At 44.3% G+C, this 26,958-nt stretch overlaps 1 protein-coding gene across 3 annotated transcripts in view; it reads right to left on the bottom strand.

The window, feature by feature from the left end:
- pard3ba (par-3 family cell polarity regulator beta a) overlaps positions 1-26,958 on the bottom strand; it is a 174,950-nt gene that overhangs the window by 128,967 nt on the left and 19,025 nt on the right. The gene's annotated exons all lie outside the window — the stretch shown is intronic.

Below are 26,958 nucleotides of genomic sequence, written 5' to 3' on the forward strand. Positions count from 1 at the left end.
AAACTACATTGAAGTTAGGACTAATTTGTCTTATCGTGGCAGCAAAATGCATTCCATGAGGCCAGTTCAGTAAACCCAGTTAGACATACAAAATCATATGCACAGTGTGTGTCTGTTTGTCTGTGTTCCCGTGTGTTAATCGCTACTGGTAAACTGTGTTCTCACACACACACACACACACACAAGATTTGAGGTGTGTACGCATCGGAATAAATAGTCAAATTAAATCTGACAGGAGAATCAGAACCTGTCAAACACAATGACATAGTTGCCTCCACGAGCTGGATGGAGACAGGGATGGAGAACAGAGGGTGAAGAGAGAGAAAATGAGACAGACAGAGACAGAGAGACCGAGAGAGAGACAGAGAGAGACACAGAAAGAGAGACACAGAGAGAGAAAATGAGAGAGATCGAGAGACAGAGATTAGAGGGTAGCGCTCCTCCGATACGCTGCCGTGAATTTGTCATTTGACAAATTAGCACTGTGGCGTGACGCTCTCATTAAACAGTGCTAGCACAGGAAATGACCACTTAATGAAAGAGAGAATGACAATCAGAACAGGGGGAAGAAAACAAGACCGAGAGGAAGAACACTGGGACATTAATGCATGAAGAAAGAGAGAGCCAGAGATGAATCGGAGGGAGGTGTGTGTGTGTGTGAGAGCGAGAGGGAGTGAGTGAGAGGAAATGAGTGAGAAAGAGGAAGAGAATCACAGAGAAAGAGAGGGAGAGGGGGAATTTTTCAAAATCATATGCACCCATAACTGGGGGGGGGAGAAAACAATAAGCAATAACACGGTGGGTAGAAATCAATCATACATCACCGTGTGAATGTCACGCCTCTCACTCTCCCTTTCTGCCATGATTCAATACCCTGACACCTCCACGCCCCAAACCAGAGGAAATTGGCCGCATCAGAGCATCAGCTGGAGGGAGGGAGGGGCCATCAGAGAAAAGCATATCCACTATGTGATTGATGGATGCCTCGGTCCCTTCAGTTCTCCTGCTCTTTTCCTTCTCTACCGCTTTCTAAATCAGATGGCCTTGTCCCTCAGAGAGGATGAGAGAGAGTTGACCAATGTGGATGTGATGAGGTGAGAGAGTCAGAGAAACCCCACAGTGTCACGAAGAGCTGAAAAACAAGCACCTGTAGAGAGCGAGAGCCATCTCTACTCCTTGATACAAACGTCGTCAGTGTCACACACACAGCCCTCAATTAGTCTTGCCTCTGGGCACTAGCGCAGAGGATAGCCTAGAGTAGCATGTAAATTGGTAGTAGAGGGCTATACAGGTTGTCTAGCCAATAGCCATGTTTTAGTAGGAACAGTAGGTAGTGGACTTCAACATAGTCCCAACCTCTTTATACTCTGTTAGGAAAACGCTGGAGTCTTCTGTGTGTGTGTGTGTGTGTGTGTGTGTGTGTGTGTGTGTGTGTAAGTGTTACTGTTTATCTAACGCTCGGCTCAGCAAATGAGTCAAAAGTACAGGCAGTCGGTGCAAATGTTTATGGAAGCTTTTAACTAAAATGCTAACGAGTGCACTAAATGCAATGAGGGGCAAATCCAGCTCATGAAGTTATACAAGTATAGCTATAGCTAGAGCGTGGACATTGACAAGCGAAAGTGAAAGATTACAAAATTGTGATGCATGCTTGTCTGATGGAAGAACATTAACATCGACGGGGCTGTAGTGGAGCGGGTCGAGAGTTTCAAGTTCCTTGGTGTCCACATCACCAATGGACTATCATGGTCCAAACACACCAAGATAGTCATGAAGAGGGCACAACAAAACCTATTCCCCCTCAAGAGACTGAAAAGATTTGGCATGGGTCCCCAGATCCTCAAAAGGTTCTACAGCTGCACCATCGAGAGCATCCTGACCGGTTGCATCACCGCCTGGTATGGCAACTGCTCGCCATCTGACCGTAAGGCGCTACAGAGGGTAGTGCGTACGGCCCAGTACATCACTGGGGCCAAGCTTCCTGCCATCCAGGACCTATTTAAAAGGCGGTGTCAGAGGAAAGCCCAAAAATTGTCAGAGACTCCAGCCACCCAAGTCATAGACTGTTCTCTCTGCTACCGCACGGTAAGCGGTATCGGAGCGCCAAGTCTAGGACCAAAAGGCTCCTTAACAGCTTCTACCCCCAAGCCATAAGACTGCTGAACAATTAATCAAATGTCCACCCAGACTATTTACATTGACCACCCCACTCCATTTGTGTTGTACACTGCTGCTACTCGCTGTTAATTATCCATGCAGTCACTTCACCCCTACCTACATGTACATTATTACCTCGACTAACCCGTACCCCCACACACTGACTCGGTACTGGTACCCCCTGTATATAGCCTCGTTGTTGTTATTTTATTGTGTCACTTTTTTATTATTTATTTGGTAAATACTTTCTTAACTTCCTGAACTGCACTGTTATTTACGGGCGAAGTAAGCAAGCATCCCGTGGTAAGTTCTACACTTGTTGTATTCGGCACGTGACAAATAAAAGCTTGATTTGATGTGTACACGGAGCAGAGAGGAGAGGGGAAAAAACGCTAGTGGGAAGCACAGGGGGGGAAAAATGGCAGCTGTACAGATATCTCATCCAGACCTCTGACTTCTCAAACACAGCAGAAAGCTAACACCCCATCTCCTTATTAATTCAGCCACTTACTTAGTTAACTAACGAAAACCCGGTTGGAGAGCGTAGCACATCTTAGACAGTTAGAAGATATCCGACAGCAGACATTTAGTCGTGAATTGCACACAAGTGCATCACCTCCTGTGCGACGCACAGCAGAGAGAGACTCGGCCATAGATACAGAACGCAGGTGGACTCAGCAGCTCCCGCGTTCTCCCATTGTGCACTTCACAACCAACACTCGACTGGCTGCTGTTCTGGGGAACTATGGTAAGCTTCAATCGACAAAAATTGTGTGACGGGCAAAAATGAAGAACGCGGTCTGTTTTTTCATCTCCTAACGCATTGGACAAGTTGACTGTAGGTTTCTACTGAAAAAGTAGTTACAAATATTCAAATGTGTTCAAAAAACCTGAACAAGATACTTTCAACGGTATAGACGGTATAGACACCATCCAGTGTGCATTTCCAAATACCCCGGTATACACGGTATACCGCCCAACCCTATTGACAGGTGACACGCGGTGTCAACCATACCATGCCATCTCAACTCAATGATATAAAAGTCTCTGAATCAGGCGGGTCCTATTTGGCCCGATGGTTGGATGGGGACACGGTCTCACCATCCCGATTCTCCACCCGTTACCCAAAGTGTGGACGGGCATCATGTGCTTAAAACCATTGGATTGGTGAATCATTAGCTGGAAGGAGTTTCCACTATTGTTCATTTCAGTCTCGAGGTTCACATATAGGAGCTGCTGGAACACATGCTTGCGCACACACCCTACAGGGGAACAGATGAACAGTGCCACCTAGCTCGAAGCAACAGCAACTACAGCTCAGCGTCTTTCAAACATATCACACACACCCCCACACAGTCACAACCACTGCACCACAATACCCTACACCTGCCCCTCCCCACATACATAGTTAATCTCTCTCCAACCATTCCTTCTCTTCTCCTCATCCTCTCCGTTGGTGTGTGCCACATCTATGGGGCCGCTGTGCTTTCGTCTGCCTGTCATGTATCTTAAGAGTCAACCTCTCTCTCCCTATTTTCCCCCCCTCCTCTCCTTTGAATCTCCTAGCATGCATAATGCGGGAAGCGAGGCGCGGGCCGCATCCTGATGGTAATACAGTTATCCAATCATCTCGGCCCCCCCCCCCCCCCCCCCCTCCATACGCACAAACTGCCAGGAAACTGTTCAGCTTAGTGTGGGAGGGCCTTCTCTTAAATATAGGGTCTCCCCTAAACCTCTGACAGAAGTAGAACACTTTACACCTCTGTCAGCACACAGTCTGCTTGCCAAAAGCGTACCATATTTCCTAGGTAGTACACTACTTTGGACCAGGACCCATACGGAATAGGGTGCCATTTGGTACACAGCCTTAGTCATAGGTTGAATCAGATGTCAAACCTGATGGAAGACGCTTTTCAGATACTGAAATGCCTGTGGAATCACGTGTCAAAATAGTGAAAAAATAGAACAAAGAAAAAAAGTGCTGGGCCCTTAAAATTGCATCCCTCCTTGCTCCTTCCTTGAAGCAATCACTGATCTGACATTGCTAGATTGGTGAAAGGCTACTTACTGGATATGATAGAACCGTTCCTAACCCTACACTAATCAAGTCATCAAGGAAGGGAGGAAGAAAGAAGGCATTTGAGCGTTGCCTGATTGGCATTTTGTATTCCAGTGTCAGGCGACTCTGGTATCTGAGGATGTGATGAATGGAAGAAGACTCATGACATCAGTAGGCAGGTTATCATTTCATGCGGTGCAATGCTAAAAGTACATGCATACCCAAATGTACTCCAATGATGCAACGCTTTATGCATCTGTGCACACACACACACACACACACACACACACACACACACACACACACACACACACACACACACACACACGTGGTCAGTCTCACACACAATGCTGTTAAAGCAAGTAGGGAATTGAACCGATTACCATCTGGACTAAGTATACTACGTCTACTTCCCTGTGTGTCTGTAACATACATCCAGACGTTTTGTTTATTTAACATGGTAAATAAAGTCTTATTTACAATGATGGCCTACTTGTAAAGCTCCACGGCCAAATCCTCCCCTGACCCGGATGAGGCTTGGCCAATTGTGCGCCGCCCTATTGGACTCCCGATCACGGCCCGGTTGTGATTACAGCCCAGGATTGAAACCGTGTCTGCCGCGACGCCTACTAGAGCCGCGATGCAGTGCCTTATACGGCTGCGCTACTCAGGAGCCCTCCTCGAAAACACACGTCTGGGTTTCAGCATACCCCAGTCTCACACAAATGCATGCATACATAGTACAAAACGCACACACAGACACTCCTAACGCACAGACATGGCATCAGCCAACCCAACTCTCGCACTCCATGAATAACCACACACACACACACACACACACACACACACACACACACACCCCTACTACATGGGTCTTGGGGAGGTCTGATTAACAACAGCGACAAGACAGCCTATAGGGAGGTGTAATAACCTCTCCCTGAACGTCAACAAAAGAACTGATCGTGGACTACAGGAGACAACAAGATCCTCGGCGGAGACGTAAATACCCAGACATTGTCCTTCCACACCGACACCGTGGTGGGAGGCTGAAGAAATTGGTCATGGCCCCTAAGACCCTCACAAACCTCTACAGAATGCACCAGAAAGCATTCTGTTGGGCTGTATCACCGCTTTGTACGGCAATTGCACCGCCCGCTACCCGCAGGGCTCTCCAGAGGAGATGGTGCGGTCAGCCCAACATCACTGGGGGCACACTGCCTGCCCTCCAGGACATCTACGGCACCCGGTGTCACAGGAAGGCCAAGAAGACCATCAACGACCTCAGCCACCCGAGCCAAATCCAGTTCCAGGGCCTAAAATGAACACCCGCCACCTGCCAAACGCTGGTAGATTTTGGCATTGGTGGGTAAGATGTCTATTCACCAGCCACGTTGGAAGGTGGTCAGGGCTCAACAGGAGCATTTCAATCGCATTTGTGAATACAAAAAGTGTCAAATATGACCACAGTAAAATGATTGCTGCAGAAGGTGTTTTCAAAGTATTTCTGCCTTTTCGTTTCATAGCTGGTAAATGAAATCGTACAAAGTCAAAGAACTAAGAATCCTATATAGGCTATTTCACCTGGTGCAGCAACACTGCCTGGCTGAGGGTTGTGGATACGTGAAGAGCTGAGTGAAAGATTCATTTTTTAGCAGCGGAGCTCACAAGCATAAAAGTCTGTCTAATTTACTTGAAACGAAAGTCTACTGAAGTGAGAATTTGTCCTTGTGTTTCTTGGCTAGCTACATCGTTTTATTCACATGCTCGGTTGTTTTTCCATGTTTGAGTTTCAACTGGCTAAGGAAGAGAAGACAATGCTTCTACTATTCATACTCAATCTCACAGCAGGCACAAACACGTCTGGAGTCCCGCTACCACGGTAACCACCTGCCATGTTTGTCTCATCTGTGATATTTAGGTTAAAAGATGCAGGCCACAAAAAACGTAATTAAACAATATACCACATTACTTCTTACTGGTTATACATTTGTATTTGAAACATTATAAAGCAGGTTCATCTTTTTTGGTTTTGATGTTGTAATTTTAGTGGGAAAAAATATTTTTGTTAGTACAAAATCTGAGTAGCTGGTAGATTTTTAAATCTACCTACCACTGTGGCTGGAGGACCAAATAGAAACTGTTATGCCCTGGCCTATTCACTCTGCTACCATCTAGAAGGCAGAGTCCGTACAGGTGCATCAAAGCTGGGACCGAGACACTGAAAAACAGCTATGATCTCTTATTGATGTCACTTGTTAAATCCACTTCAAATCAGTGTAGATGAAGAGGACATGTTAAAGAAGGATTTTCAAGCCTTGAGATATATTTTTTTGTCTAAGTGCCTTTGAACGGCGCATGGTAGTAGGGTGCCAGGCGGACCAGTTTGTGTCAAGAACTGCAACGCTCAACAGTTTCCCGTGTGTATCAAGAATAGTCCACCACCCAAAGGACATCCAGCCAACGTGACAACTGTGGGAAGTATTGGAGTCAACATGGGCTAGCATCCCTGTGGAACGCTTTCCACACTTTGTTGAGTCCATGCCCCAATGAATGGAGGCTGAGGACAAAATAAATAATATTAGGAAGGTGTCCTTAAAGTTTTTGTACACCCAGTGTACATACTGTATTCAACATTCAGTAAGCTCATGTTACACAACTACTGCTGTACAGAGCTTTTCCATATTTACGGTATATATTGTCCATACTGTCTATACACACACACACACACACACACACACACACACACGTACCTAAGTGTCTGGTTAGACTGTAAACTCTCCTTCCAGACTCACATTAAACATCTCCAATCCAAACTTAAATCGGCTTCCTATTTCGCAACAAAGCATCCTTCACTCATGCTGCCAAACATACCCTCGTAAAACTGACCATCCTATCGATCCTCGACTTCGGCGATGTCATTTACAAAATAGTCTCCAACACTCTACTCAGGAAATTGGATGCAGTCTATCACAGTGCCATCCTTTTTGTCACCAAAGCCCCATATACTACCCACCACTGCGAACTGTACGCTCTCGTTGGCTGGCCCTCGCTTCATACTTGTCGCCAATCCCACCGGCTCCAGGTCATCTACAAGACCCTGCTAGGTAAAGTTCCCCCTTATCTCAGCTCGCTGGTCACCATAGCAGCACCCACCTGTAGCACCCGCTCGAGCAGGCATATCTCTCGTCACCCCCAAAACCAATTCTTTCTTTGGCCGCCTCTCCTTCCAGTTGTCTGCTGCCAATGACTGGAACAAACTACAAAAATCTCTGAAACTGGAAACACTTATCTCCCTCACTAGCTTTAAGCACCAGCTGTCAGAGCAGCTCACAGATTACTGCACCTGTACATAGCCCACCTATAATTTAGCCCAAACAACTACCTCTTTCCCTACTGTATTTATTTAATTTTATTTATTTTGCACCCCATTATTTTTATTTCTACTTTGCACTTTCTTCCACTGCAAATCTACCATTCCAGTGTTTAATTGCTAAATTGTATTTACTTTGCCACCATGGCCTTTTTTTTGCCTTTACCTCCCTTATCTCACCTCATTTGCTCACATCGTATATAGAGTTATTTTTCTACTGTATTATTGATTGTATGTTTGTTTTACTCCATGTGTAACTCTGTGTCGTTGTATGTGTCGAACTGCTTTGCTTTATCTTGGCCAGGTCGCAATTGTAAATGAGAACTTGTTCTCAACTTGCCTATCTGGTTAAATAAAGGTGAAATAAAACTCTTTTTTAAATTTTTATTAAAAATGTATATTCCGGACTCCGACGTCGCACGCTGATAATTCTTTGTTCCTTTTTTGTTGTTGCTTTTTTGGGGAGATTACTTGTTTATTAGTATTGTACTGTTAGACATTGTACTGCATTGCTGGAGCTAGAAACACAAGCATTTCGCTGCACCTGCTTTAACATCTAAGCTAATCTGTGTACGCGACATATAAACGTTGATTTGAAGGGTTACTCTGGATGTCTCATTCTCTCCAGGTGTAAAAGCTGTCTCCCTCTCCCATGCCTGATCTCGTCCATCAACCACTGTGATGACGGAGTGCTCTCTCTGGTGTGTGCCCACTCCACCCACACATTTCATTTCTGACTGATGATTGTAATTCACAAAAAAACCCACACACAAACAATCAGCTGAGGTACTGTTTGCTAGCTGTGCATTGTGACAGGCCTTATTATTAGTTATGCACACTCAGAGGGTAAACTCTTCATAAATCACGTGGTGCCCAGGGGAACAGGAGGGTAAGTGTGTATGTGTGTGTGTCTTTGTCAATTTATGATGGGAGGGAGGAAAGGGGGGGGCCTGAGGCTTCATATATTTGTGACAACACAAAGTCAGACATTTTTTTAATTTTTTTTAATGAATTTATCACCCCAACAACGCAAACACATCACTAATGGTCACACTGACTTATCTCCCCTACTCTTTTCCACCATCCACCTCCTCCCAAAAGTCCTTGTGAGAAGCTAATAAAACCGGGTTCTTTTTACCCTGTGGCGAACACAAGGCCAGCTGCTCCCCGCAACCACCCTTCCCCTCCTCATCCCTCCTTTTCCACATTCACCCCCGAGGGTCAGGGAGAGAAATGGAAGGAGTGATTAACTTGGAAGCTGGCAGGCTGGAGCAACCATGACACCTGTGGAGATCTGCTGCCCACTCTTCCAGTCACACACTCACTTGTTCTCTCTTCATAACGCCACCTCTGTTTTTATATTCCCCCATCACTTCATTGTTTGCTGTCAATCAAGACCACTTCTGTTAATCATCTCCTAAATTGTTCTTCTTTAATTAAGGACGTTTCCTTTCCTTAATTAATTACCACCGGCACACGCTTAGTTTTTTTTAATAGACACTAAACCACCTCATAATAGGCACTTAATAACAGACACCTCCTCCTATACTCCTCATTTAACAAAGCCTTGGACTAGCCAACTACGTTACTGATGTGTGCCGACTGGATGAGAGGAACAGAGGGAGGAGAGGGGGAGGAGGAGAGGATAAGAGACAGAAAAGGAAAGAGATAAGGCGACGAGGGAAAGCGGAGGGGGAAAGATATAATTTTTTAAAAGACGGTGAGAGGAAGAGAGAAATAGGAGGGAGGAGAGAGAGAGCAGAAAAGGGAAAGATGGGGAGAAAGGAGAAGAGAAATAGGAGGGAGGAGAGGGAGAGCAGAAAAGGGAAAGATGGGGAGAGAGGAGGAGAGAGAAATAGGAGGGAGGAGAGAGAGCAGAAAAAGGAAAGATGGGGAGAGAGAGCAGAAAAGGGAAAGATGGGGAGAGAGGAGGAGAGAGAAATAGGAGGGAGGAGAGAGAGAGCAGAAAAGGGAAAGATGGGGAGAGAGGAGGAGAGAGAAATAGGAGGGAGGAGAGTGAGAGCAGAAAAGGGAAAGATGGGGAGAGAGGAGGAGAGAGAAATAGGAGGGAGGAGAGGGAGAACAGAAAAGGGAAGATGGGGAGAAAGGAGGAGAGAGAACTAGGATGGAGGAGAGAGCAGAAAATGGAAAGATGGGGAGAGAGCAGAAAAGGGAAAGATGGGGAGAGAGGAGGAGAGAGAAATAGGAGGGAGGAGAGAGAGAGCAGAAAAGGGAAAGATGGGGAGAGAGGAGGAGAGAGAAATAGGAGGGAGGAGAGAGAGAGCAGAAAAGGGAAATATGGGGAGAAATGAGGAGAGAGAAATAGGAGGGAGGAGAGAGAGCAGAAAAGGGAAAGATGGGGAGAGAGAGCAGAAAAGGGACAGATGGGGAGAGAGGAGGAGATAGAAATAGGAGGGAGGAGAGAGACAGCAGAAAAGGGAAAGATGGGGAGAAAGGAGGAGAAAGTAAAAGAGAAGCAGGCTCAGCTTCATATAATGTTTGTTCCAACCTCACCTTGCAAATAAGCAATAAGAACAATGACAGTGTCTTGGTGATCTCAACCTCTGCAGTAGTGAGTGGGTGTGCTCTCTCAAGCTCACAGCAGAATAATACTAGTGGGTGTTGGAAACACCTGGGACACAAATATAGTTGAGTAAAACATTTTTTTAATCAGACTGATGCTGCACAGAATATTTTTCCATGCCACAGGTATTGTTCCATGCCACGACTCAAGGACGGACAGGGAATAGAAATCGGCCTCTGCATTTCTAACACGCATTTCCCGTACCGATCCATTATTTTCCTCAAGACCCCATTTTTAGCCCACATTTTTTAGACTGGCCCACTGGGCTAAAGATGGACCAGCCTATCTGGCATTTGCCTAAACTGCCCTTTGGCCCGTCTGTTTCTGCCACCACTCATAAGTGTCACAAATAGCAGATGTGATCAAGGCTTACAGTTGAGTCACTATACTCCCTGTAGCCTCTGGTTGTCAACCCTGCTAATATCATCATTCCTTACAGTGTTGACCCAAGGCTCAGAAAGCACTCTGTCCATTCATATCATAATAAGGTCACGTGCAGTACATTCAGCCGACTGGCTTCACCATACTTACTGTTGCCATGGTGAGCTAACCCTCGCAGCTATGGCTAAGGATTTCAAATATTTTAGAGACTTCTAGAATCTCCAAGACGGAAGTATGAATGTCGAACGGGAATTATGAATGGCTAAGACTGTGGTTAAATCTGAAACCCTATTTGCTAATTACTTTCTGTGCAAAGGTAGTGCACTCTATGGAATAGAGTGTCATGTTGTACCCTGGATGGTGGTTGGTCATGTTTAGACTTCAAAGAATGTAAATAGAACATGTAAAAAAAAAAGAAAAATATAAAAGATAATGTTGGGGGGGGGGGTTTAAAGACAGAAGAGCGTATAGAAAAATCACTGTTAGAAATGGTGAGATATGGTTATTTTTTTTCAGCTGTTAAAGAGTAGTGGCAAACCTTGGCAAGGGTTTCATGTAAATCCATTAATTTCCTACATTTTGTGAGGTCTATGGTATTACCTGTCACTTCCATGTCAGGCTTATGGAAAGTCACAATAACAACTCAAGCGGGCCATTCAGATGCATTACCGTCTAATCAAGAGATGTCCATTCATTAAGACCATCAATTCATTTGTACGGGCGGGTGGCGCCTGGTGTAAATTGATTGTGACGGATGATTAAAAAAATAATGATGACGGTGCCAATGACCTGTCAGAGAGGACGCAGGTGCAGTTTCAGACGTTTAATTGCGGCTGGAACACGGTAAAGCATCCCCCCCCCCCCCCCCCGTGCGTTTTGCTCCCTCCTTCTGTTAACCCCACAACCCCTGGCTCGGGTCCACATGCTGCACAGAGCACGCACACCCCTTCACACTCACCGGTCTCACATAGAGATGTTTGACTTCAAGTTAATTGGAGCAATTAGCTGGGAGGCTGGATGGGGCGGGAACACGCAGCAGGGTACATTACAATGTATTCGGAAAGTATTCAGACCATTTGACTTTTTCCAAATGTTGTTCCGTTACAGCCTTACTTTAAAATGGATTAAATACATGTTTATTCTCATTCTGCACACAATACTGCATAATGACGAAGCAAAAACTACATTTGCACATTCATTAAAAATAAATAACATAAATACCTGATTTACATAAGTATTCAGACCCTTTGCTATGAGACTCGAAATTGAGATCAGGTGCATTGATCATCCTGGATTGGAGTCCAACTGTGGTAAATTAATTGAACATGATTTGGAAAGGCACACACCTCTCTATTTAACGTCCCACAGTTGACAGTGCACGTCAGAGGTCGAAGGAATTGTCCATAGAGCTCCGAGACAGGATTGTGCCGAGGCACAGATCTGGGGAAGGGTACCAAAAATTGTCTGCAGCATTGAAGGTTGCCAAGAACACAGTGGCCTCCATCATTCTTAAATGGAAGAAGTTAGGAACCATCAAGACTCTTCCTAGAGCTGGCCGCCCAGCCAAACTGAGCAATCAGGGAAGAAAGGCCTTGGTCAGGGAGGTGACCAAGAAACCAATGGTCACTCTGACAGAGCTCAAGGAGGTCCTCTGTGGAGATGGATAACCTTCCAGAAGGAAAACCACCTCTTCAGAACTCCACCAATCAGGCGTTTATGGCAGAATGGCCAGACGGAAGCCACTCCTTAGTAAAAGGCACATGACAGCCTGCTTGGAGTTTGCTAAAAGGCACCTAAAAGGACCAGAGAAACAAGATTCTCTGGTTTGATGAAACCAGTTGATCAAGGTCTGGTTGAGCAGCTCATTTCTAAAATGTGGTTTGTTAGAGGGGGACAGGGATAAAAGCCTGCACATGCATTAGCTTTCCTGGGAGGATGGTGGACCACCCTTGATGTAAAACCCTGCAACATTCCAACCAAATACATTTAATGGCTTTTGAAATAATTCACTCATTCAATATATCAAAAATCGAATAATATGGAAGGCTACAGATCTTTTTATTCAGCTGAAGCATGCCCACAATTTTTTTGTCATGAAATGTACATTTTCTAGTTTAGTCAAATGTATCTTAGCTACCTTAAGTGTTTACTTTGCAACTCAATAGATGTTAGTCAGCCTGCAATGTCACATACGTTGGATGCCCTAATCAATCTACAAAAATGTTTGAAGCCACATAATCCAAAAGAAAGGCTACATCAATTTTTTTCCCCTAAAATTAAAATGTTCACGATTGACTAATTCCTATTTCGATTCACATGATTTGTTTCAATGCGATTGAACCGAATACCAACTAAGTGAACAGTTTGTTTGGTCAAAAATAAATGTTTAAATTAAATCATACGAATTGTTCAAAATAGTAAATTGACTTTGTATGGCCTTATTCACAAGTGTCCAAGGGATAAGATTTTTGGGACATGACATGAAGAAAACATTAATAGCCTACATGTTAATAATGGCTAAACAGTTAACTACAGGGTACCCTAGTAAGTCTGTACTCTATCCTATTTTATAGCCTATGCCTACCTGATGCAGCAATGTCTGACTGTCTCTCTCTCATTGAGAATCAGCCGCACATATGCAGGTCATGTGATCAGGTCATGTGACTCGGTAAAGCTTCATTCCGATCCCAGCTGATAAAATATTTTTTTCAACCGAGACTAAATAAATGACATTAACAGAAATACATGTCCATGACTTTCCAAAACGTTTAGGATTTGATCCTTTTCAAGGACACCATTTTAAAATTCCATGACTTTTCCAGGAGTTTCACGACCATACGAAACCTGATGGCCACTTCACAATTTTGTCCAAACTGTTGTCGAAAGGTTTCCACAGTAGGGGCAGAACCTGACCGTAGGCTAAATGAATGCTTTTGTTATCGGTGAGAGGAAAGACGTCACGCGGTGGGCTCTAACAATATGGGGAAAAAAATAACAGATCTTTTTAAAGGCCTAGACTTCACATAAGCCTAGACATTCTGATAAACACTATTAAATCAAAATCCATTTTTTTATCAATGAAAATTGAATCACAATAAATGGTTACAGACATGTCTCGATTGTGATACTGGCTTAAGTTGAGCTCATATTCATCACTAGGGTTTCAAAGGGTCGGAAATACTCCGGTAAATTTCCAAACATTTTAATGGGAAGTTAAACCCTGGAATTTGGGTAATTTTGCTTAAATTCATCAAAAACAAAGTTAGCTTACAACAGTGAACCTTTTCTTCTATCACAGGGACAATGCACTCTTCCATCACATGTACAGCTGATTCTAAAGATCTTGCACACTAATGAGATGCTATTGAGCCCACACTACAACACTGTCTAAGCCAAGGACTACAGTGCCTTGCGAAAGTATTCGGCCCCCTTGAACTTTGAGACCTTTTGCCACATTTCAGGCTTCAAACATAAAGATATAAAACTGTATTTTTTTGTGAAGAATCAACAACAAGTGGGACACAATCATGAAGTGGAACGACATTTATTGGATATTCCAAACTTTTTTAACAAATCAAAAACTGAAAAATTGGGCGTGCAAAATTATTCAGCACCCTTAAGTTAATACTTTGTAGCGCCACCTTTTGCTGCGATTACAGCTATAAGTCGCTTGGGGTATGTCTCTATCAGTTTTGCACATCGAGAGACTGACATTTTTTCCCATTCCTCCTTGCAAAACAGCTCGAGCTCAGTGAGGTTGGATGGAGCACATTTGTGAAGAGCAGTTTTCAGTTCTTTCCACAGATTCTCGATTGGATTCAGGTCTGGACTTTGACTTGGCCATTCTAACACCTGGATATGTTTATTTTTGAACCATTCCATTGTAGATTTTGCTTTATGTTTTGGATCATTGTCTTGTTGGAAGACAAATCTCCGTCCCAGTCTCAGGTCTTTTGCAGACTCCATCAGGTTTTCTTCCAGAATGGTCCTGTATTTGGCTCCATCCATCTTCCCATCAATTTTAACCATCTTCCCTGTCCCTGCTGAAGAAAAGCAGGCCCAAACCATGATGCTGCCACCACCATGTTTGACAGTGGGGATGGTGTGTTCAGCTGTGTTGCTTTTACGCCAAACATAACGTTTTGCATTGTTGCCAAAAAGTTCAATTTTGGTTTCATCTGACCAGAGCACCTTCTTCCACATGTTTGGTGTGTCTCCCAGGTGGCTTGTGGCAAACTTTAAACGACACTTTTTATGGATATCTTTAAGAAATGGCTTTCTTCTTGCCACTCTTCCATAAAGGCCAGATTTGTGCAATATACGACTGATTGTTGTCCTATGGACAGAGTCTCCCACCTCAGCTGTAGATCTCTGCAGTTCATCCAGAGTGATCATGGGCCTCTTGGCTGCATCTCTGATCAGTCTTCTCCTTGTATGAGCTGAAAGTTTAGAGGGACGGCCAGGTCTTGGTAGATTTGCAGTGGTCTGATACTCCTTCCATTTCAATATTATCGCTTGCACAGTGCTCCTTGGGATGTTTAAAGCTTGGGAAATCTTTTTGTATCCAAATCCGGCTTTAAACTTCTTCACAACAGTATCTCGGACCTGCCTGGTGTGTTCCTTATTCTTCATGATGCTCTCTGCGCTTTTAACAGACCTCTGAGACTATCACAGTGCAGGTGCATTTATACGGAGATTTGATTACACACAGGTGGATTGTATTTATCATCATTAGTCATTTAGGTCAACATTGGATCATTCAGAGATCCTCACTGAACTTCTGGAGAGAGTTTGCTGCACTGAAAGTAAAGGGGCTGAATAATTTTGCACGCCCAATTTTTCAGTTTTTGATTTGTTAAAAAAGTTTTAAATATCAAATAAATGTCGTTCCACTTCATGATTGTGTCCCACTTGTTGTTGATTCTTCACAAAAAAATACAGTTTTATATCTTTATGTTTGAAGCCTGAAATGTGGCAAAAGGTCGCAAAGTTCAAGGGGGCCGAATACTTTCGCAAGGCACTGTACATGCTTCGTGGTAAGTTTTGATTACAATACAGGGTGGGTGAATATATTTTATATGACATACATTATTTTCTGTTAACTAGTAAATAGTAGCCTACAGCAAAGTGTGTTTAACAATTTAACAATTTCTGCTAGTTAGTTTTTGCTACCATTTGGGTATTTAGCTTGCTAGAGTCTGCTAACTGAGGAGTGTTAATTCACTTGTTTCCATACATGTTTCATTTGATAACCAAATCAAATCCAATTTTATTAATGCGAGTGTAGCGAAATGCTTGGAGTTGTTTAATCTAACTGCTTAACTATTTATCTGAACATGGAATTGTTTTTGTTAGTTTTTTTAACTAATTTTTTAATAATCTTTACAGGAAAATGCCACGAGCACTATCTGATGTGTGGAGACATTTCACTGCAGCTAAAGAAGGAAAAGCTGTGTACATTTGCAAATACTGTGCCAAATCATATGTGAAGAATGCAACAAAGATGCAGAAACATCTGGCCAAGTGCATAAAGTTCTCAGCGCTCACAACAAGTAACCTCTGACAAAAGTCCCTCTACTTCTATTTGAGGTGAAAATTATGAATCAGACACCTTATCGATAGCAACAGATCATGGTCCTCCTGGAATCAGAAGTTTTTTTTGACTCCATGGAGGAACATAGTCAGAGAAATGCTGATGAATGTCTTGCACAAATTGTGCTTGAAACTGGTTCACCTCTGATGCGCAAAGGCAATGTGTATTGGAAGAGATTGCTGAATGTTCTTCGCCCAGCATACAGCCCTCCAACCAGGCATGGATGCAGAGTTCAAGTGAAGGTCAAGCAAATCATAGAGAAAGCAGACTGTATTGTAATCATCTCTGATGGGTGGTCGAATGTTCATGGGCAAGGAATAATTAACTACATCATCTTCACCCCTTAACCAGTAGTCTACAAGAGCACAAACAGAAGGGGCAACCAACACACCGGTCTCTACATTGCAACGTAGAGACCGGTGTGTCTGTTGCCCCTTCTGTTTACTGGTTGGGGATCAATAACCTTGGACCACAGAAGGTATTTGCACTGGTGACAGACAATGCTGCGAACATGAAGGCTGCTTGGTCTAAAATGGAGGAGTCCTACCCTCACATCACACCCATTGGCTGTGCTGCTCATGTATTGAATCTGCTCCTCAAGGACATCATGGCACTGAAAACAATGGATACACTCTACAAGAGAGCCAAGGTCTGCCGTCTGGTGAAGTACACTTCCAAGCAAGGGTTTTGGGATGGAGATGCAATATGGCAGTCGTGCCAACATATCTCATCAGCCACCTGGTGGAAGGGACTTTGTGGATCTGAGGCTCTTTCCCCTGTTGCCTCCATTATCCTCCAAATCCCACCAACATCAGCCGCCTCAGAGAGCAACTGGTCCTTGTTTGGGAACACACACCAAAGCACGCAACAGGCTGACCAATACAAGGGTTGAAAAATTGGTGGCCATGCGGGTAAATGTGAGGCTTTTTGAGCCTGACAACGAGCCATCATCAACAAGGTTGGAAAGTGACGGTGAAGATGAGGCCTCAGAGTCTGATGGTCAAAAGGTGGACATTGAGGAGGTCCAGGGAGAAGATGTGGAAGCCTGAGAGGAAGACAACCATCATTTTACAGATGTATATTGAAAACGTTTTTGGGAGATGCGACGGATCATTGGGGATCATTCAATATTCCCTTTCTTTTGCTGTTCAGTGAAATCATCCCATGTGAAGAGTCAACTCATTTAATTAAAGTTACATTTGTAACTAAATAGTTTTTTTATAGGAAGGATTTAAATCATTTACAATTATGTCTACTTATGACAAGGTAAAAGGTTCATGTTTCTGTCTCCTTATGATATGGTAAATACATCCAATGCAAAAACACATCCACATTTAAATGGTATTAATATTAATTTGCATATGTTCTCATATATTCCCGTTAATTCCACGGAAAGTTTCCACCTCTGAATATTCCGCCAAAATGTGCAACCCTATTCATCACTACTTATTTTTTACATGTGTAGAAGAATATTCCTCATCAGATGCCAGTCAAATACTGCCATCTGTGCAAACTGAATGGATTGAACGACTCTCAAAGCCCAATGTAGCCAACGTCACTGGCTAATCAACACGTCTTGCATGGTGCCTATTTCCTGAAGTCTTCATTCAGTGAACTTTTTCTGTGACTCACAAATCTATACTTTTCATGGAATCTGAAAAGCTTTAGCTTTTGTTGAAAGAAATGTACAAATCTGAATTTTGAATTTTATAAACGTATGTCAATAAATGGGTTTATTAATAATCTTTCCATAGGACAGAGCGATGCATCCGAATGATTATCCTTGGAATAATACATAGACCTATATCCTTCTCCATTTCCTGAGTTATCACAATCCCAAATGAGATCCATTCAACCTCCCCATTCCCTTTATCAGATCCATTCCAAACCTAACCCAACATTCACATCTACTCATAGTCTGCATCTCAAATTGCTCCTCATTCCCGACATAGTGCACTACTAATAACCAGATGCCTATTGGCCATGGTCAAAATGCGTGCACTAAATAAGCAATATGGTGCCATTTGGGACGCAGCCATAGATGAGCCCATACATATGATCACGTTTGACCGGCACCAATGCTTTACCATTGATATATGCATGAATGACATCGGTCGAGACATCCACGGACCATTTACAAAGTCCATGTCCCAAATGGCACCCTATTCCCTATAAAGTGCACTACTAATGACCAGAGCCTTATGGTAGGTCCACTGATGACGCAATCGCCATCACACTGCACACTGCCCTAACCCATCTGGACAAGAGGAATACCTATGTAAGAATGCTGTTCCTGACGGGCCGCCCCCAGGTGGTGAGGGTAGGTAAAAACATCTCCACCCTGCTGATCCTCAACACTGGGGCCCCACAAGGGTGCGTTCTGAGCCCTCTCCTGTACTTCCTGTTCACCCACGACTGCGTGGCCATGCACGCCTCCAACTCAATCATCAAGTTTGCAGACGACACTACAGTGGTAGACCTGATTACCAACCACAAGATGGCCTACAGGGAGGAGGTGAGGGCCCTCGGAGTGTGGTGTCAGGAAAATAACCTCACACTCAATGTCAACAAAACAAAAAGAGATGATCGTGGACTTCAGGAAACAGAGGGAGCAGCCCTCTATTTCCTTTGACGGGACAGTAGTGGAGAGGGTGGAAAGTTAAGTTCCTCGGCATACACATCACAGACAAACTGAAATGGTCCACCCACACAGACAGCGTGGAGGCTGAAAAAATGTGGCTTGTCACCAAAAACACTCAAACTTTTACAGATGCACAAACGAGAGCATCCTGTCGGGCTGTATCACCGCCTGGTACGGCAGCTGCTCCGCCCATAACTGTAAGGCTCTCCAGAGGGTAGTGAGATCTGCACAATGCATCACCGGGGGCAAACTACCTGCCCTCCAGGACACCTACACCACCCGATGTCACAGGAAGGCCAAGATCATCATCAAGGACAACCACCACCCGAGCCACTGCCTGTTCACCCTGCTATCATCCAGAAGGTGAGGTCAGTACAGGTGCATCAAAGCGAGAGACTGAAAAACAGCTTCTATCTCAAGGCCATCAGACTGTTAAACAGCCACCACTAACAGTGAGTGGCTGCTGCCAACACACTGACTCAACTCTTGCCACTTTAATAACGGAACAATTGATGTAATAAATGTATCACTAGCCACTTTAAACAATGCCACTTAATTTAATGTTTACATACCCTACATTACTCATCTCATATGTATATACTGTACTCTATACTCTACTGCAGCTTGCCAATGCAGTTCGGCCATCACTCATTCAGATATTTTTATGTACATATTCATATTCATTCCTTTACACGTGTGTGTATAAGGTAGTTGTGAAATTGTTAGCTTAGATTACTTGTTAGATATTACTGCATGGTCGGAACTAGAAGCACATGCATTTCGCTACACTCGCATTAACATCTGCTAACCATGTGTATGTGACAAATGTTATTTGATTTGTATGGGTCCTGATCAAAAGTAGTGCACTCAATAGGAAATAGGGTACCACAGTGTAAACAGAGCCGGGGCCCTTGATGACTTGTACACTCAGCAATTAAAAAGGCAAATGAGTTGAGATGGATTGAATCATTAGTTGTTTTTTTATATTACATTTCCCATGAAATTAGATTTCTAATTTGGCCACGTTTGATAGTGTGGGGGTGTTTACTTTTTGAAGAGTGGATGTCCGTATGGGTTAGGGGTTGTGCGTGCGTGCATATGTGTAATAAGGAGTGACAGTCCGTTCATGAGGACGGCTATGCTCCCTGGGTTTAATTACATTGGTTGACAAGACCATCACATGAGAAGGGAAAGACAGTGAGTGTACACACACACACACACACACACACACACACACACAAAGACACATGCATAAACACACACATACACAGCGAGTATACCACATGCACACACACGCACGCACACACACACACACAAAGACACATGCATAAACACACACATACACAGCGAGTATACCACATGCACACACACGCACGCACACACACACAGAAATTCAAGCCATTTCTGATGGGTCGATCCATACGAATTGGTAAAATAGTACAGCAACCAAGCATAGTGCACTTATGAAATCCTACTTATTACCAGCAAAATGATCAACTTCCTAACTACCTATAGACTTAATGGCCTACAGAAAACATATGCTACCATCTAGTTCCATTTGAATGATGCACTATCCCAATGCTAAATGATTATGACAGGACTTCAATAGGGAGAGCCCGAGACTTAGAGAGTAGGCTAATTGCAGTGATAATGTAGCCTTTCTGGTGGTTGAATGCCGTGAATGACAGGTCTACCTGGGTAAATGACTGTCGGGGAGAGGTAAAAAGTGCTGCCACCAGTTATTACGAGGAGTAGAGAGGCTCTCCGGGGATGTTCTTCTAACGCGTTGCATATCCCCTTACATTGAGAAACGGACTACTTTCACATAATCATGGGCACTCATCAGGAACGGAGGGCTGATTATGGGGATTAGTCACACAGGGAGAGTAGAGAGCTGGAGCTCTGATTAGCACAAAAAGGTTCTGTCAAGAGAGGGTGCCGGTGTGGGTGTGTAGAGGGGAGTGTGTGTGTGTGTGTGTATGTGTGCTACAAATACTATAAGCAGGGCTGGGCGATTCATTTGAATGTATGTTTTTGCACGATATACCAAATGCCTTGTCCGCTTTATACTCATGTTGTGTTTTTAGTCTCGTCGTCTCCGCTCCTCTGTGCACCTTCCCATTTACACCAGAGATCTGTGCATAATGACGAGATGTACGTCTCCGTCCTAACAATGGGAGTCATTGTCCCAAAGGCGTGAAGGCAGGTGACAAGCTTCGGTCCAAAATAAGCCCAAAGAAATGCATTGGCCTTATTTTGGACCAATTTTAGCGAGAACTTTGCTTAGCCTCTTCTTCTAAGCCCCCCCCCCCCAAACAAAGTTAAGAGATCACAACTTCCTCTCTGACAAACGGTTTCAACTTGCTACGGGTATGTTCATAACACTATAGCACTCGGTGGTCCCGTTCTGTACACTTGTGTGGATTACCACTTCGTGGCTGAGCTGTTGTTGCTCCAAGACGTTTCCACTTAATAACAGCACTTACAGTTGAGCGGGGAAGCTTGGGCAGGGCAGAAATTTGACAAATGGACTTGTTTGTCAAACAACACCCTCCAAACGGACGGTGCCACATTGAAAGTCACTGAGCTCTTCAGTACGGGCCATTCTACTGCCAATGTTTGTCTATGGAGATTGGATGACTGTGTGCTTGATTTTATACACCTGTCAGCAACGGGTGTTGCTAAAATAGACAAATCCACTAATTTGAAGGGGTGTCCACATACTTTTAGTTTAGATCAAGTTGGCTGAACTTGAAATATAAAGATTAGCTGGCTAATCACTAGCACAGCGGGGACTGTGAAGCAACACAAACACTTGCACAGACACATGCACAGACACATACACACGCACACACAATACATACACATGGATTTAGTCATGTAGATATGTGGTAGTGGTGGAGTAGGGGCCTGAGGGCACACAGTGTGTTGTGAAATCTGTGAATGTTACGGTAATGTTTTGAAATTGTATAAACTGCCTTAATTTTGCTGGACCCCAAGAAGAGCAGCTGCTGCTTTGGCAGTGACCACATCATAGTAACCTGGCTGCCCCCTACTATCAAGTCCAGTCATAATTGATCAGATGGCACCGGAGAAAATGGCTTCCGTTTTACGGTCTCCTAACCATTTGTGCTATTGTGTGTATTTTTTGGCATTATTTGTACATAATGTTTCTGCCACCGTCTCTTATGACCGATAAGAGCTTCTATAAATCAGGACAGCGATTACTCACCTCATATTGAAAGACAATTTTTTCTTAAACGAGTCGGACGAGAGGGACAAGGCGCTCTCCAGACAATCGACAAGGCCCTCATTCCCGTCATTTGCATGAGAAAGAGACGGCGATATTGAGAACGAAGGTCGTGTGCCTTGTAAGGATTCGGTGGCGAGTGGGTAATTTGACTTTACCATCGGTCCTCTTCAATCATTGGATGATAAAAAGACTAACTACAAGAACTTATACCCTACCAACGGGACATTAAAAAGGGTAATATCTTGTGTTTCACCAAGTCAGGGCTGAACGACGACATGAATAACAGAGCTGGCGGATTTACACGTTTTCGGCAGAATAGATCAGTTGCCTCTGGTTAGTCAAGGGGTGACACTATGTATATTTGTAAACAACAGCTGGTGCACTATATCTAAGGAAGTCTCGAGGTTTTGCTACCCTGAGGTAGAGTACCTAATAATAAGCTATAGACCACACTTTTTACCAAGAGAGTTTTCAACTATGTTCTTCGTAGTGGTCTATTTACCACCACAAACCAATGCTGGCACCAAGACCTCACTCAATGAACTGTATGTCGCCATAAGCAAACAGGAAAACGCTCATCCAGAAGCGGCACTCCTAGTGGCCAGGGACTTCACTGCAGGGAAACTTAAATCCATTTTCCCTAATTCTACCAGAATATTAAATGTGCAACCAGAGTACTTAAAAAAATAATAACTTTACACCACCTTTATACAACAAACAGAAATGCACTCCAATCTCTCTCTCACCCTCCATTTGGTACATCTGACCATAATTCTATCCTAATGATTCCTGCTTACAAGCAAAAACTAAAGCAGGAAGCACCAGTGACTCGGTCTATAAAAAAATGGTCAGATGAAGCAGATGCTAAGCTACAGGACTGTTTTGCTAGCACAGACTGGAATATGTTCCGGGATTCCTCCAATGGCATTGAGGTGTACACCACATCAGTCACGGGCTTCATCAAAAACATAGTCCGCACAGTGACTGTACGTGCTTACCCCAACCAGAAGCCATGGATTACAGGCAACATCCTCACTGAGCTGAAGGGTAGAGCTGACGCTTTCAAGGAGCGGGACTCTAACCCAGGAGCATATAAGAAATCTCGCTAGGACCTATGACAAACCATCAAACAGGCAAAGCGTCAATACAGGACTAAGATCAAATCGTACTACACCGGCTCCGACACTCGTCGGATGTGGCAGGGCTTGCTGACAACTAAAGACTACAAAAAGGTAAGCACAGCCACGAGCTGCCCAGTGACACGAGCTTACCAGACGGGCTAAATTACCTCTATGATCGCTTCGAGGCAAGTAACACTGAAACATGCATGAGAGCATCAGCTGTTCCCGGGTGACTGTGTGATCACGCTCTACGTAGCTGATGTGAGTAAGACATTTAAACAGGTCAACATTCACAAGGCAGCAGGGCCAGGCAGATTACCAGGACGTGTACCCCGAGCATGCGCTGACCAACTGGCAAGTGTCTTCACTGACATTTTCAACCTGTCCCTGTCGGTGTCTGTAAAACCTACATGTTTCAAGCAGACCGCCATAATCCCTATGCCAAAGAACACTACGGTAACCTGCCTAAATGACTACTGACACGTAGCACTCACGTATGTAGCCATGAAGTGCTTTGAAAGGCTGGTCATTGCCCACATCAACACCATTATCCCAAAAACCCTAGACCCACTCCACTTTGCATACCACCCAAACAGATCCACAGATACAATTTTAAATCGCACGCCACACTGCCCTTTCCCTCCTGGACAAAAGGAACACCTATATGAGAATGCTATTCACTGACTACAGCTTAGCGTTCAACACCATAGTGCCCACAAAGCTCATCACTAAGCTAAGGACCTTGGGACTAAACACCTCCCTCTGCAACTGGATCCTGGACTTCCTGACAGGCCGCCCCCAGGTGGTAAGGGTAGGTAACAACACATCTGTCAATCTGATCCTCAACAAGGGGGCCCCTCAGGGCTGCGTGCTCAGTCCCCTCCTGCACTCCCTGTTCACTCATGACTTCATGGCCAGACACGACTCCAACACCATCATTAAGTTTGCCGGTAACACAACAGCGGTAGGCCTGATCAACAACAATGACGAGACAGCATATAGGGAGGTCAGAAATCTGTCCGTGTGGTGCCAGGACAATAACCTCTCCCTCAACGTTATCAAGACAAAAGGAGATGATTGTGGACTACAGGAAAAGGAGGACCAAGCACGCCCCCATTCTCATCGACAGGGCTGTAGTGGAGCAGGTTGAGAGGCTTCAAGTTCCTTGGTGTCCACATCACCAACAAACTATCATGGTCCAAGCACACCAAGACAGACGTGAAGAGGGCAGGACAAAACCTGGCATGGGTCCTCAGAACCTCAAAAAGTTCTACAGCTGCACCATCCTGACTGGTTGCATCACCGCCTGGTATGGCAACTGCTCGGCATCTGACCGCATGGCACTACAGAGGATGGTGCGTACGGCCCAGTACATCACTGGGCCACCAAGCTTCCTGCTATACCAGGCGGTGTCAGCGGAAGGCCCTAAAAATTGTCAAAGACACCAGCCACCCTAGTCATAGACTGTTCTCTCTGGTACCGCATGTCAAGCAGTACCAGAGCACCAAGTCTAGCTCCAAAAGGCTTCTTAACAGCCATAAGACTCCTGAACAGCTAATCAAATGGCTACCTGGACTATTTGCATTGTCCCCTCACCCCCATTTTTACACTGCTGGTAATCTCTGTTTATTATCCATGCATAGTCACTTTACCTCTACCTACATGTACATATTACCTTAATTACCTCAACTAACCGGTGCCCCCTGTATATATCCTCGATATTGTTATTTTACTGCTGCTCTTTAGTTATTTTTTACTTTTATTTCTTATTTTTCACTAAAACACATATTTTTCTTAAAACTGCATTGTTGATTAAGGGTTTGTAAGTAAGCATTTCACTGTACACCTGTTGTATTCGGCGCATGTGACAAATATAATTTGATACCACCATAGACATAGAATGAATGTAGAATTTCATTCTTTATGGGTACCACCAGCTGCCTCCTAGGAAGGCCCTGCTTCTGTTACTATAGACACAGAGACAAACTGTGGGACATTGTTTGATGGGTGATAAACATGTAAGCATTTAAACGACTGAGCAGGTAGCTCCCTCTCCTCTGTGGTGTGGCCCCAGCCCCTTGTTGCTCCAGGGGGTTACAGATACAGCCGCACTCCTCCCTCCCTCCATCTTTCTGCATTCCCATCATTATTCATCAGGCAGGCCTGAATATTCATGAGGAGACTTCTGGCCTGTGTTCCTGACTGGGGGGGTTAATGGAGCCTCTGGCGTGTGTGTGTGTGTGCTGTAATCAAATCACTCCTGCCCCTCATCTCCCACCAGTGGAGCGGGAGCTACGCTACACACATACAGCGCCATGCTAACCTGCTTGTCCACGGCTCCACAGGTAGGAGAGCCTCGGATGTGAAGGGCTCGCTAGTCGCTACGCTGGCAGACAAATAGACGGTCATTATCTACCATTAACATCCGTGGCTAACGCGGCACACATACTGTGCAGTGGACGATCTCACAATGGACGCCTCATAGATCATTGATGGAGAGAGGAGTGCTGCTGGGAACGAGAGGACAAAAGCAATAAAGATAAAAACTTTTTCCCATCACAGAGAGGAGTTATAATAAACCATTGACATGGGCTGCGTTCCAAATTGCACTCTATTTCCTTTATAGAGCATTACTTTTGACCAGGGCCCAGTTTTATTAGTCATATGCACGGGATATGGATGGTATACATCGTCTAACGAAATGCTTACTTGCAGGTTCCTTCTCGACAATGTAACAGCAATAACAAATAATAAAAGATTAGAATACAAACAAAGTAAATGGCAGCAGAATTTATAGTCCAATATTTACACGTGTATTAGGTAGGGGGCGGGGGGGCAAGTGTATAAATTGAGCCGTATAATAGGAGTGTGGTGGCCGCAGTTGTGATGTGTGTGTTGCATGAATGTACTGCTACTGAACATTAGGAACACCTGCAATTTCCATGACTTAGATTGCCCCAGGTGAAGGCTATGATCCCTTATTGATGTCACTTGTTAAATCCACTTCAAAATCAGTGTAGAGACAGGTTAAAAAAGGATTGTTAAGCATTGAGACATGGATTGTGTATGTGTGCCATTCAGAGAGTGAATGAATGAGCAAGACAAAAGACTTAAGTGTCTTTGAACGCAGCATGGTAGTAGGTGCCGGGCGCACCGGTTTGAGTCTGTCAAGAAATGCAACGCTGCTGGATTTTTCATGCTCAACAGTTTCCCGTGTGTATCAAGAATGGTCCACCACCCAAAGAACATCCAGCCACCTTGACACAACGGTGGGAAGCCTTTGAGTCAACATCGGCCAGCATCCCTGTGGAACGCGTCCAACATCTTGTGGAGTCCATGCCCTGGCGAATTCGGGGGGCAAAAGGGAGTGTAACTCAATATTAGAAAGATGTTCAGAATATTTTGTCCACTCGGTATACATGTGTGCGTACGTCTGTGCGCTTGTTTGTATGAGTGAGTGCATGTATGCTAAGGAGCAGAGAATCAGACAGGGGGTCAGTTCAAGTGTTCAGCAGTCTGATGGCTTGCCGATAGGGTGCAATTTGGGACAAATCCATAGTCACAGAAATAAATCATATGTAATCAAGCTTAATTTCATATTCTTAATTAGGATTTGAGTGTTTTTAACAGAAAAGCAAGTGCATCTTTTCTATGCTATCCCGCTTACAATGTGCTAAACAATTTAACAAACATCCCTCAATGAAAAACGTTGTGATGAGGAGTCAATAGGTTACAGCAAACAGAAAGCTTTCAAGTCATCACCTAGGTGGCTAACACATGGATATCCTCTAGTACTAAT

The sequence above is a fragment of the Oncorhynchus mykiss genome, chromosome 7 (assembly GCF_013265735.2).
Source record: "Oncorhynchus mykiss isolate Arlee chromosome 7, USDA_OmykA_1.1, whole genome shotgun sequence".
In the NCBI taxonomy this organism is placed as follows: Eukaryota; Metazoa; Chordata; class Actinopteri; order Salmoniformes; family Salmonidae; genus Oncorhynchus; species Oncorhynchus mykiss.